Raw genomic sequence first — 10,976 nt, 5'->3', positions numbered from 1 at the left:
AAAAGAGGGGAGGGTTCGTTCAAAAGAATTTTTTGTCACAGAGAAGAAAGAATTTTTCTAGTTCGAGAGAAAGAAAGACAGTTCAGCCCCGAGCAACTCAGTCTGTTCCACTACAACTGCTCAGGGTGGGGTGGTGGGGCTGGTGATACACCCTCCGGACCTCCCATTCCCATGGAGGCTGCTCTTAAACTCAGACTGACATGTGTTGAGATTTTCCTGGTATTCTTGGATTTTCCATCTGTGTAAGGAAGGACATGCTAAAAATACGGCAAGAGAAAAAAGAATTCAGTCTTTTACCCGTTATGGAGGCAAAACTGGCCACGTGTCCCCAGGATGTGGGGACAGCTGCAGACAATTTCTGCTCTGTGATTCCCAACAGGACTCAGAGCAAGGCATAAGCTGGATCAGATCTCTTGAGCACATTGAAATGTGTTCTGGGATCTGCATCTTGAAAAAACCATAAGAACTTTGCATGACAAGAATTACCATGTCTTCCTAAAATTAGCATCTATCCAGAGGGTCCTCCTTTCACAAGGTAAAAGAGCAGGTGGTTGGATTTATCAGCAACATCCAGATTGGCATTGTACAACTCATCTCTTGGAGTACAAACCGTGTATATTGGAGATGTGCCTTAGCCTGCTCATCCAGACCGATTTCAGACCATATTCCTGGCATTTATATATCTATGGCAGATCAAAGAGTCACATAAATGTTCACAAATATTTAATTATAGCAAAATTTCTAGGGGCCAAACCAATCTCTGGGCTGCTTGAATGCTTCTGCATGGAGCAGGACCACAGCCAAGTACCTATTGACAGCACTTCTCATCTCAGTAAAGGTGAAGGGCTTCACTTTAGAGATCAAACAGGGAAAACATAAAAAGTAATTTTCTAGAAAGCAAGATGGAAAGCTGAGTCTTTGGAAAACCACATAAATGATTATATATACTAATTTATTTAGGGATAGTTTGGAGAATTTTTTTAAAGCTTTCTTCTAATGGAGTTTAGTGAGCTTTATCCATATGCACATTAAGTCTGACTGGAGGGCACATCAGTATAAAAACAATGCCAAAACTCTGCCCTTAATTCATCATCCAAAGGCACTGGTACATGCAAATGAATTATACCCCTTCATTTACGATAAACAACTGTTAAAAGTATTAATTAAATGTCTCTCTTGCCCTGCCTTGTCTTGTGTTATTGTCACGCAAGGAAAGCCTTTTCCATGTGTTTTGCCAATTTTCCTACCTCCTGTTCAACAGAAAGTCTGGAATAGTTAATAAACAAAAAGGAACAATGCCAGAAAGTGGCTGGCTTGAAGAATAAATCTCTTGAGTGATAAGTGCATATGTCAGGGAGGGGGAGGATTTCCCTTCACAGAGGGACAAACAAGCCTTTCAAACATCTTTGGAAGCTCTTACGTCAACATACACTTAGTATTATCCTATAATGATGTGGGGGAAAAATTGCAAGGATACAGGGTACATTAGAATACATCAAAGGCTGAAGAGTGGTCATGAAGTGCAGCTTTGCTTTTCCTAAATTACAGAGGTGAAGAAATAGAGCTGTTCAGCATTTCTATCTTGTTTAGACCAGCACACCCAGATGCTGGCTGGCCCTAGCTGGTTATGAGATAAAGCTGGGCAAGGCATTGGAGAGGGGCAGAGTGAGGACAGCTCTAAGGAGACATCTTCCAGGGGAAAGGCTGGAATCCCTAATAGGTCTCATGCAAAAAAGAGACCCTTGGCTTGTAAGAAACAGGGAAAGTCAGGGAATTCACCTGACGTGGGGAGGTGTTGCTGTGCAAAGTCATATCTTCAGAGATGGGGCAATCAGGAAGGCACTGGTCCCTCTGCCAAAGTTCTGTCCCACATGGGGTTGAGGGAAAGGAGATGGTCTGGGGGGAGGTCTGCCATAGTCCTCACTGGATGATGCTTCTTCTCTCCTTGCTTAGTGCAGTGGGACTGTGCCCAAACCTGAGTCCTGCTGAATGTCCTGCCCTGTGTCACCCTGTCCATAACCCTGGGGCACAGCCAGACAGACAGAGTGAGACCACAGAGTGTCTGGTGACCACAGAGGCCCATGGACAAACTTGTGCAAGAGCAGAAGGCACTGAGGGCAGGAAACTGACTGATGTTTCTGTAGAGCTCCACTGATGTCAGCAGTGTCCAAAAGTTTTGAAATATATTTTCAGAATGAATCAAAGGCAAACTCTGTGGATGAGAGCAGACCATTGTTTGGTGTGTTCTTTGAACTCATTCACCCTCATGACCCCAGAAGATGCCCCAAGTGATGTGCTGGGCAGGGAATGGAGCCCAGGTAGGGGGTGGGCACGCCCCCAGTGAGGGGCACACACACCCTGCTGCAGCTGGCAGGCTGCAAGTGCTCTGGAAGCAGAGTGAAGAGGCTGCCTGGGTCACATTGCACTGAGCACAGAGGAACACAAACAGGCTCTGTTTCTTCTCCCATCTCCAAAGCAGAAATTAAACAGAGCCAGCCTCCACATCTCCTGCTGGCTCAAGACCAGGGAGACAGCAGCAACTACAGATCATGGGAGCAAGATCTGAGTGTGGGAGAGGCGGATTTTTAATTACTGGCCATCATTTCTTGTGGCCTTTCTGCCACATCCACCTATCTGCTCCATACTGCACAGGACTGGCATGCTGCCTAACCTGACATGTCCTGATGGTGGCCACTCCTGTTAGGAGAATTCTCAGTGCCCAGTCAGTGCTTGATGCCTCCTGGCTATGCCAGCTTCAGTCTGCAGGACAGCATCCATTCCCTGCCTCCCAGGCTGCAGGATTGGAGCAGCCTTTACCCAGGGCCTGGGGGAGCAAAGCAGGTTCAGCACAGCACTCAGGAGCCTGGGCTGTGCCATTTGAAAGCCCTGCTGTGAACGTTGGTATTCACTGTTTTACATCACAATTTAGTGCTTTTGTTTAGCACTTGCTGAGATCCAAAATGAATCCAGTCTGTTGGTACAGCACTTATCAGGGACCAGTGTTTAAGTTATTACTAAAGCAAACAGAAAAATCTCCACCTATAATTTCCAAAGGTTCAATATTTACAATAGATTAACACAGTCAGCTACTATGTGTAGAACATGTCTTTTACTCCTGAGAAAATTTGTTAAAATCACTCCCAAAGTCCTCAAATGATCAACAATTTCAGAATTTATAATTTATCATACCAGTGATCTTCTTCATCCTTAATACAGGGTTTCCTAACCAGACTAATACAGGTAGATTTTTTATTATGTATATTTTTATTACATATAGATTTTTGTGTTTTTTATATATATATACAACAAATATATGAAGAGCTCAAAAGCAGACCCTGGCTCGTAATCGGTTAAAAAAAGTTACTAAACAACTAGAAACAAATTTAATGTCAAATTTAATTTGGGGATTTTTGAGTTTGCCTGATTTACATCTGTATATTTATAAAGGGAGAAGGATGTCTGATTCTTTTTGCTGCCTGGTAAAAAGGCACCAGAAAACATCCTCTAACAAAAGTCTGTCTAGGACTGCAGAAAGCTCACAGCTCAGACAGCTTTTACCTTGGATGGGCTTGTCTGGCAGAACAAAAGGAAAGGCCCTCGTCACTGAATTGATGGACAGATTAAAAATGTACCCATTCCCAAGACAAAATCTTAGATTAAAATAACCCAAAATAGTTAAGAGATTGTTGAGCTTTTACAAAGTCGGTGACTGATTCCAGTTCCATATATATGCACTTGCAAAAAGGAGAGTCCAATGGGGGAGACATATAGAATCAATGAAAGAAATGAACTGGAAATGTAAAATCAAAAGAATTAACTTATTTAATATGCAACCAATAGTTATAACCCACAGTTTCTACAAAGTCAAATGAGGGGCAGCTCAGCTCAGCCTCTTCATCTTGGGGGACTTAGCTCACTATGAAAGAATTCAAGCTCTTACAAAGCCCAGTGTCTTGATGGAAAACTAAAGCACCATATTCTTGACTTTGGAATTTGTGTTTGAGAATACCAACATTCCCTAAGGCCCAGATGATATTTTTATTAATCTTAATCAGATCTCTCTCTCTTCATTCCTCCTCATTCTTTTGAGTTTCCATTGAGCTTGGTAGCAGCTTGCCTTTATAACTGATCTATTTCTTTCAGTTAAAATACTTGCCCCATGATTAATTCAAGTCTTGAGTGATAAGATCTAATTCTGAGCTATTTGACTTGAAAATGAAAGCAAAGGTTGACATGTTTCACTTGTGTAACCTTAACCATTCCTTTCCCTCTCGTGCCAAGCATTTTCTGTGACTGACTAGACCATCTTCATCTCCTTGTCTGTCCAAGTAGCAAAGGAAGCCTCTCATCCCCAACTTCTGCTTGCTTTAATAGCCAGCCAGTTCTGAAATAAATCCCCACCTCTGCATTCCCTTGGGTTTCTGCACCTCCTAACTCTGCAGAGAATACTGCACAGCTTGTTGCACATAGCCAGAGTGCTGCTTCATAATCTCTGAATCACCATTTTCCCTGGAAACACTGTTAGAATGGCCATGGCTTGGGGGTTTTAACAATCTCCAGCTTTCCAGTCAGCTGCACTGGAGACTGGGGTGAAGCTAAGATCAGGACAGTAAAGAATAGCAAGAACATCACACCCTTAGGGCTATGCTGTCACTCTCCTTACTCTGAACTGGAAGAAAATTCTGTGGATCCCAGACTCCCACTTATTGTCTTCTTTGGTTGACATGTGCTTGCCTACATCTGCTTTTTAAAAAGGTTCTTTGATTTCTGAAATTGCACTAAGCATAATTTTCTTTCTTTCCCCCATAATCAAACAGCACTGGCAGCAAGGCTCAAACTCGGTGGGTGAGCCTTCAGGACAGGCTCTGCTATTGCCTTGGAATGAGCCAGAATGGGCAGAAATGTTTGGTGTCAATACAGTCACCAGGGTCCTTGTCTCTACTTTGTCATGAACAAGCAGCTCCAGAGCAGAGCCCTGTGGCGCAGGGTAGGACTGCAGGGCTCTCAGGGTGATGGCTGATCATGTGGACAGCCTCAGCTTCCCACCCAAAGGGTTTTCAATTGTCTACAAAGATAATAAGCAGGCCACAGGCTGTGTCTCAGATTCACCCTACACTTTAAGGCCTCCTGGGTGAGATACAATAAAAACATAGACACTCCCATAAAAGAAACCTCCAGTACATCTCCACAGTGCACACTTTTTGCCCGTTTATAGACACATTTTGGACAAGAGCTCAGACTGACAATAAGTGATTGACAGTAAATTTTCCTCTGTAACCAAGGGAGGGAATGCACACCTTACTGTAATATTATTTTGTTTTTGCCAGCCACAGCTACGCAAGAAAACACTGAGGAACACCAGGCTGGACCCTCCAAAGTCACCTTCACCACACACAGCTCCATGCAGTGGGCTGGAAGCCGGGGCTTGCCGTGGTCCCCCTCTTCATGGTGCTGCCACATCTGTGTCCACTCCCTGCTGCCCCCGGGCACTCCGGCAGTGGCAGAGCCCTCAGCACGCTCTGTTCCTGCTGGGCTGCGGGGGCCAGGCAGGCGCGGGACCACCTCCGGACCCCGCAGCTAATCCTTTCCTAGGAGATGTCTAGCACAAATACAAGCAGCAGCAAATCCTATAAGCCCCTCACTGCTGGCTGGTTTGCTCCCAGCAACCAGGAATGGAAATCCGTTCACCATTTCTGACCAGCTAGCCCTGGGCATCCGAAGCCTCGGAGGTGCCCGCACTTTTTGGGGATGTTGACAAAGAGCTGCCAGGATCTTGGAGCTCCTGGCTGGAAGAGAAGCGTTGGAGACATGTCTCATTTCTGGAGGCAGAGTTGGAGCCTTCAAAACACAGGGTTTGTTTATCCCCTTCCTTCCTGGCACAGAATGGAGCCTTTTTCTGCAGAAAGGAGGCGGAACTTCAGCACGGCTCTGCAGGGACGGGAGGGCAGGCGAGGCCAGGAAGGGCGTGAGACGGGGCCCCAAACCGCACGCCCTGCGCAAGTGCCTTGGCGCCGGCTTGGGAGGAGAATCCCGGGCCCCGAGAGAGATCCATAATGCATTTTTGCCACCAGAAGGCAGCGGGGAGCTGCGGCTGGGAACAGCTGGTGTTTGCAGGACCTGCTCCAGGCAGAAACAGCCGAAGGAGCTTCTCCCTCTGCTGACTGTAACCTGCCTTGTTACACTTCCCTAGTCCGGCCCCCTTCGCTGTCCTTAGGAAAACACAGGGACTACAGTGTAGAGAGAAAGCAATTTCCTTATGATATTCTTTGGAAAATAGATATGCATCAGACTTGCCTTGCCCTCCCATCTGCTGAAACCCTCCTGGGGTGAGCGTAGACGTGGACCCCGCCCCACGTTGTTTTTGAAGAGGGAGCTAACAGTGCAAAGTCCCTCTGCCCTGCAGCTCCAACCCAGTGGTTATTAGGGATGCAGTGAAATCCTTGCTGGCTGGTTGCAGCCACAGTGGCCACAGAGCAGCTGTGCCGTGACCGTGACCCTCCCTGGGGGCACTTGCTCCTCCGTACATCTCGTACATGATGGGGAAGGAGCTGTTACTGGGAAGAGGTTTTCCTTAGGGAAGTTGTTTCTCAGAAGCAAGTCCCTCCTGCACATTACAGAGCTCTCTAACTTACAGGGCTCTTGATTGCAATTTATTAGGTTGTCTCAGTTTTCCAGGGGGGCCATCCACCAGAAGATGATGCTCCATAGCAGGGGCAACTGAATAGGACGTATGTGCCACCTGGGCCATTCTGGCAGTGGAGTATTTCAGCACCAACCTGCCTTCATCAGCAGTTGCACTGGATGTTAGAGGTTCAATTCCTCAAGTTGTCTGTGCTGCTCCTCAAAAAGCCAATTCTTCTCATCCAGCAGAGATCAAACTATGTCTCTTTTACTTGATTTGCTTTCAGCTGAGGCAGGCGCCCAACACCAGCCACAGAACAGCCACACGAGCACGCAGGAGGAAGCCACATGGAGGGTGGCACACTGGTAATAGAAAGAGGCTCAGTGTAAAACCACAGGCAGGATTTAAGTGAAAACAGTAGGGAAGTATTAAAAATAGGGATCAAAAGACAGCGTGCAGGGTACTGACCACATCTGGGTTTCTGTCTTCCTTAAAAGAGAGTGGTGAGGGTTTCTTAGACACAAAGACCCATAAAATGGCTGAAATGTATGTTTTCTGTTATCCAGCCTCTTCAACTCCAGCAGCTGCTGATTGCAAGTGGGAGAGTGGCCAGTCTGGAGAGGTTACTGAGTTAAGTGCTACTAATTCCTTGTTTATTGACTTCAGTAAACTGGGATTAGGATGGGCCAGGGGTTCCAGGTGGTGGCCTTGTGCTGTTTACATGGCATGTCAGGAATGCAGCAACTCTGCCATGATTTTGCTTGTTTTTTAAGAGGAGGTGGTGGGGAAAGCAGAGAGCTGAGGAGGAGCACTGTGCTGAGGCCAGGCCAGTTAACCCAGGGTTGCATCTGGCCCCAGATGCCAGGCTTCTTGTGCAGGGCTGGAAGAGTTCTTGTCCCCTGAAGCCAAAGGGCAAGTGGGATGTGGGTGGCAGGCTCCTGCATAATCCTGATCAAGCATTTTCTTCTTTGCAAAAGGTTTTGGGCATTGCTGATGCCCTCAGGACACCAAGGTGTTGGCAGCCTCTTGCTCTTGCTGGCAAGACTTCAGTTGTGTTTAAATCCAAAGGGTAACCTGCATTTCCCTGGTGGGGGAGTAACTCCTGTCCACATGTTGCAACCATGCTTGGATACAAATGCCTCCAGTGTGAGACCCTCAGGGAGGGCTCAATTCTGAGGATGTAGGAGGGCCACTCTCAAGAAAACCTACATCAGGTCCATGAAAGAACTGGCAGAAAGGGGCACAGTGAAAGCCAAATTGCGCCCAGCAAACTGGTGCAATGCTTATGGGAGCCAGGAAAGGTGTGTACAATCATCAGGATGCCCCTACCTTATGTCCAGACTAAACCTGCACCTACTGTCTTGTCTTGGGTGACTCTGAATTTCTGGGTCCCAGAAGTTGTCTGTAAAGTTCCTGTTCTCAGGGACACTTCCCAGCTTGTGAAAGGGTATCAGGTGGATAGATTGTCTTCTTCCACCTCAGTACTGTGTCTACCTGTCTCTTTCCCTCTATGAGTGTTCTGTTACTACTTTTCTGTTGATTTTTTCTTCTATTTATCTGCTTCATCTTATTACAATTAATTTATAACACTTTTTACATTCATGTTTAGTAGCTCTGAAAATGGCAGGACTTCATTATTTCCCTTTAAGATGTTTATCCTCCCCCTGTTGTGATAATGTTCACGCATCTTTTCCCATCCTTCTCTCAAGCATTTTCTCCAGAGATGTCTTTGTAATAAAATGTGTTTTCCATGGAAAGCATTCCAGGGCACATGGACATTGATCTGAGCTTGCCTTCCCTCCTGCAGTTCAAAGTTTGAAAGAGCAAAAGTCAGTGTCCTCTCACTGGTTGTCTGCCTTGATTGCCTGCTCTCTGCCAGTGTGGTGTCCCTCCTGTCACGCTGACCTGCTGGATTTTCCATTCACTTCTTGCCAGTTTTCCAGAGGGGATGAGTTTGAAATGATGTACTACTAGTGCTTGAAATGCAAGGAGAGCTCCAGCAATGTGGCAATGCCCTGAAGGGATTAAGGAAGGAGGAACACTTTGGGGATTAAGTTAGAGGGAATGATGAAAATATCAGTGGAAAGCACATGAGGTTTCTGTCTGATAACACTCAGGACAAGAAAGTTCCCTGAAATGGAATTACTCAAAGTTCTAGTGCACTAATAGACTGTTGCCTCTCACCTCTGAGGCGTGCATGTTCAGGCTCTGCCAGACTCACCACAGTGCCTGATTTCTGCCTTTCCAACTGCACTGCCAAAGTCAGAGAGCAACACCCTTCCTGACTGTTTGCCAGTGGGACAAAGCAAATCTGCTGCAATAAAGCCTGAACACACCAAAATGTTTTTCCTTGACAATGTCATGTTTGCCATGTGGTTTCTGCCATTCTCTTTCTTTCATCTTCCCTGCCCTGGCACTCTGGAGTCTAAAAATACCACCTTCTCAGCTGCCAAAGCAGTTAAACCTCTGTGCATGTTTCTTCTGTTTCCTTTACTCATCCCTTTTGCTTTCTTTCTGGATTATCTCTCTCACGTGCTCATTCTGTATTTCTTTTATCTAAGTTCAAACATCTCAAAAATCCCCACATAGGATATGCTTTTAGCAGATTTTTTTTTTTTTTTGTAACTTACAGTGCTCTGTTCTCCTCGATGACAAAGCAGCACAGGCAGGAGCCAGCTCCAGGGCTGCCTGCCTGTGCCATGATTCAGCAGGTTGTAAAAGGAAAGAATGTTTTCTTTTTTGGGAAAGGGTGGGAGAGAAAGGGGAATCACATGTGTGTGTGTGAGTATATTTGACTTCCTGGTGCTTCTGTGATTTCAGCAGGAGTATTATGCTGTCCTGCAGTCATGTTGCAGTTAATAGCCTGTTTCAAAAGAAAGGCTTGAAAGATATTTGGTGGAAAAATGGGTTTGCCTAGATTGAGGAGGGCACTTGCTAAAATATACTGCTTTGTTACTCTTTAAGGTACTTTTCCATAGTGTTTTTACGTTCTTTAAACATTTGATATCTCCTGTGCTGCCCTGTTTGTGACTATTTCCCTGCCTGTCTGCATCTTCTGTTCTGTCTGGGTATAGCTCAACAGAGCAGTTTAGGAGCCAGCTTGGTGTCTTTCTGGAAAAATGTGTTTGATTCCAAACTTCAGTGCAAGCAGGGATTTGCTGATTTCATTTATGCTGAGCCTTATTTCTGAATGCTGGGGCCCTGCTTGCTTTGTCCTAACACGGTGGAATTTTCTCTGTGGGGAAACTTATACTGCTGACTCACTGCATCAACTCAAAACAGATTTATGTTTACAAAGGAAAAAAACCACCACCCTTTTCTTTCTTACTTTTCTCTAGTAATATATTGGATTTGTTATTCCTACAGAATACCTCCTATCTCCTGGAACATGCTGCAGCCCACAGATCACATAGGAGCTCACTTTGAGCTGGGTGGTTCAGACACAGCTTTCTATGGAGCTGCTCTCAGCTGGTGCAGCTCAGACATAACTCAAAGGTGCTGTAATTTCCAGGCTACCAGAGCCTGTTTTCCTCACCATGGAGCTGTGTTCCCTGTCCTCCCACATGGCTGTGAGTGTGGCAGGACACGGAGACTCCTCAAGTTTAATCTTGACCTTGTTCACATGGTCCCATCAAACCCAGCATCGCCTTTGGCCTGTCTGTCCCATTGGCCCACCAAGGATACTTTTTCTGTATTTCCCTGTGTTTCTTTAATGATTCGATGTACAAACATTCAACATTTACACAGTATTTCACCTCTACAAAACTACGGTACTTTCATTTTCAAAATAGAGCACAGGTTAAAGGTTCTGGAATTGCACAATTTGGGCAAGCAGCTGCTGAGCAGCGCTGCCATGTTCTGAACACGCTGGAGTCTGTGTAACTGTTCACTATTTTATTAAACCCTCGGCTTGTAATTGAGGAAAAGAACCACGGGATACACCGACTTTGCTGAATAGGCAAGAAAATCTGAACACCCTTTCTAAGGAACGAGAAGACAAAAAGACGGCTCTGCTGTTTAACACAGCGCTATTTTGTGGGCCGGAGGGTGAGGGGCATGAGGGGATGGGGTGGGGGGGGGGCGCGGGGAGGGCGTGAGGGGCTGGCCCCGCCCCCTGCCGCCCCCTACCGCCCCCTACCGCCCGCAAGGCCCCGGCAGCCTCCGCAGCGCCCCTGGACCGACACCCGTTGGGACCCCGCCCACATCCCAACGGCCTGCCCGCAACCAGCCAATCAGCTGGCACTTCCTGCAACCCCGCCGTCCAATGACAGCGCTCCACGAAGGGCAGCGCCGTTGGGGGCGTGTTTAGAGGCGGGCCGGATGTTGATCGGCGGTTATATCAACCAATCAGAAC

The sequence above is a fragment of the Zonotrichia leucophrys genome, chromosome 13 (assembly GCF_028769735.1).
Source record: "Zonotrichia leucophrys gambelii isolate GWCS_2022_RI chromosome 13, RI_Zleu_2.0, whole genome shotgun sequence".
Lineage (NCBI taxonomy): Eukaryota > Metazoa > Chordata > Aves > Passeriformes > Passerellidae > Zonotrichia > Zonotrichia leucophrys.
The sequence above is the reverse complement of the archived record's forward strand: the minus strand, read 5'-3'. Positions refer to the sequence as shown.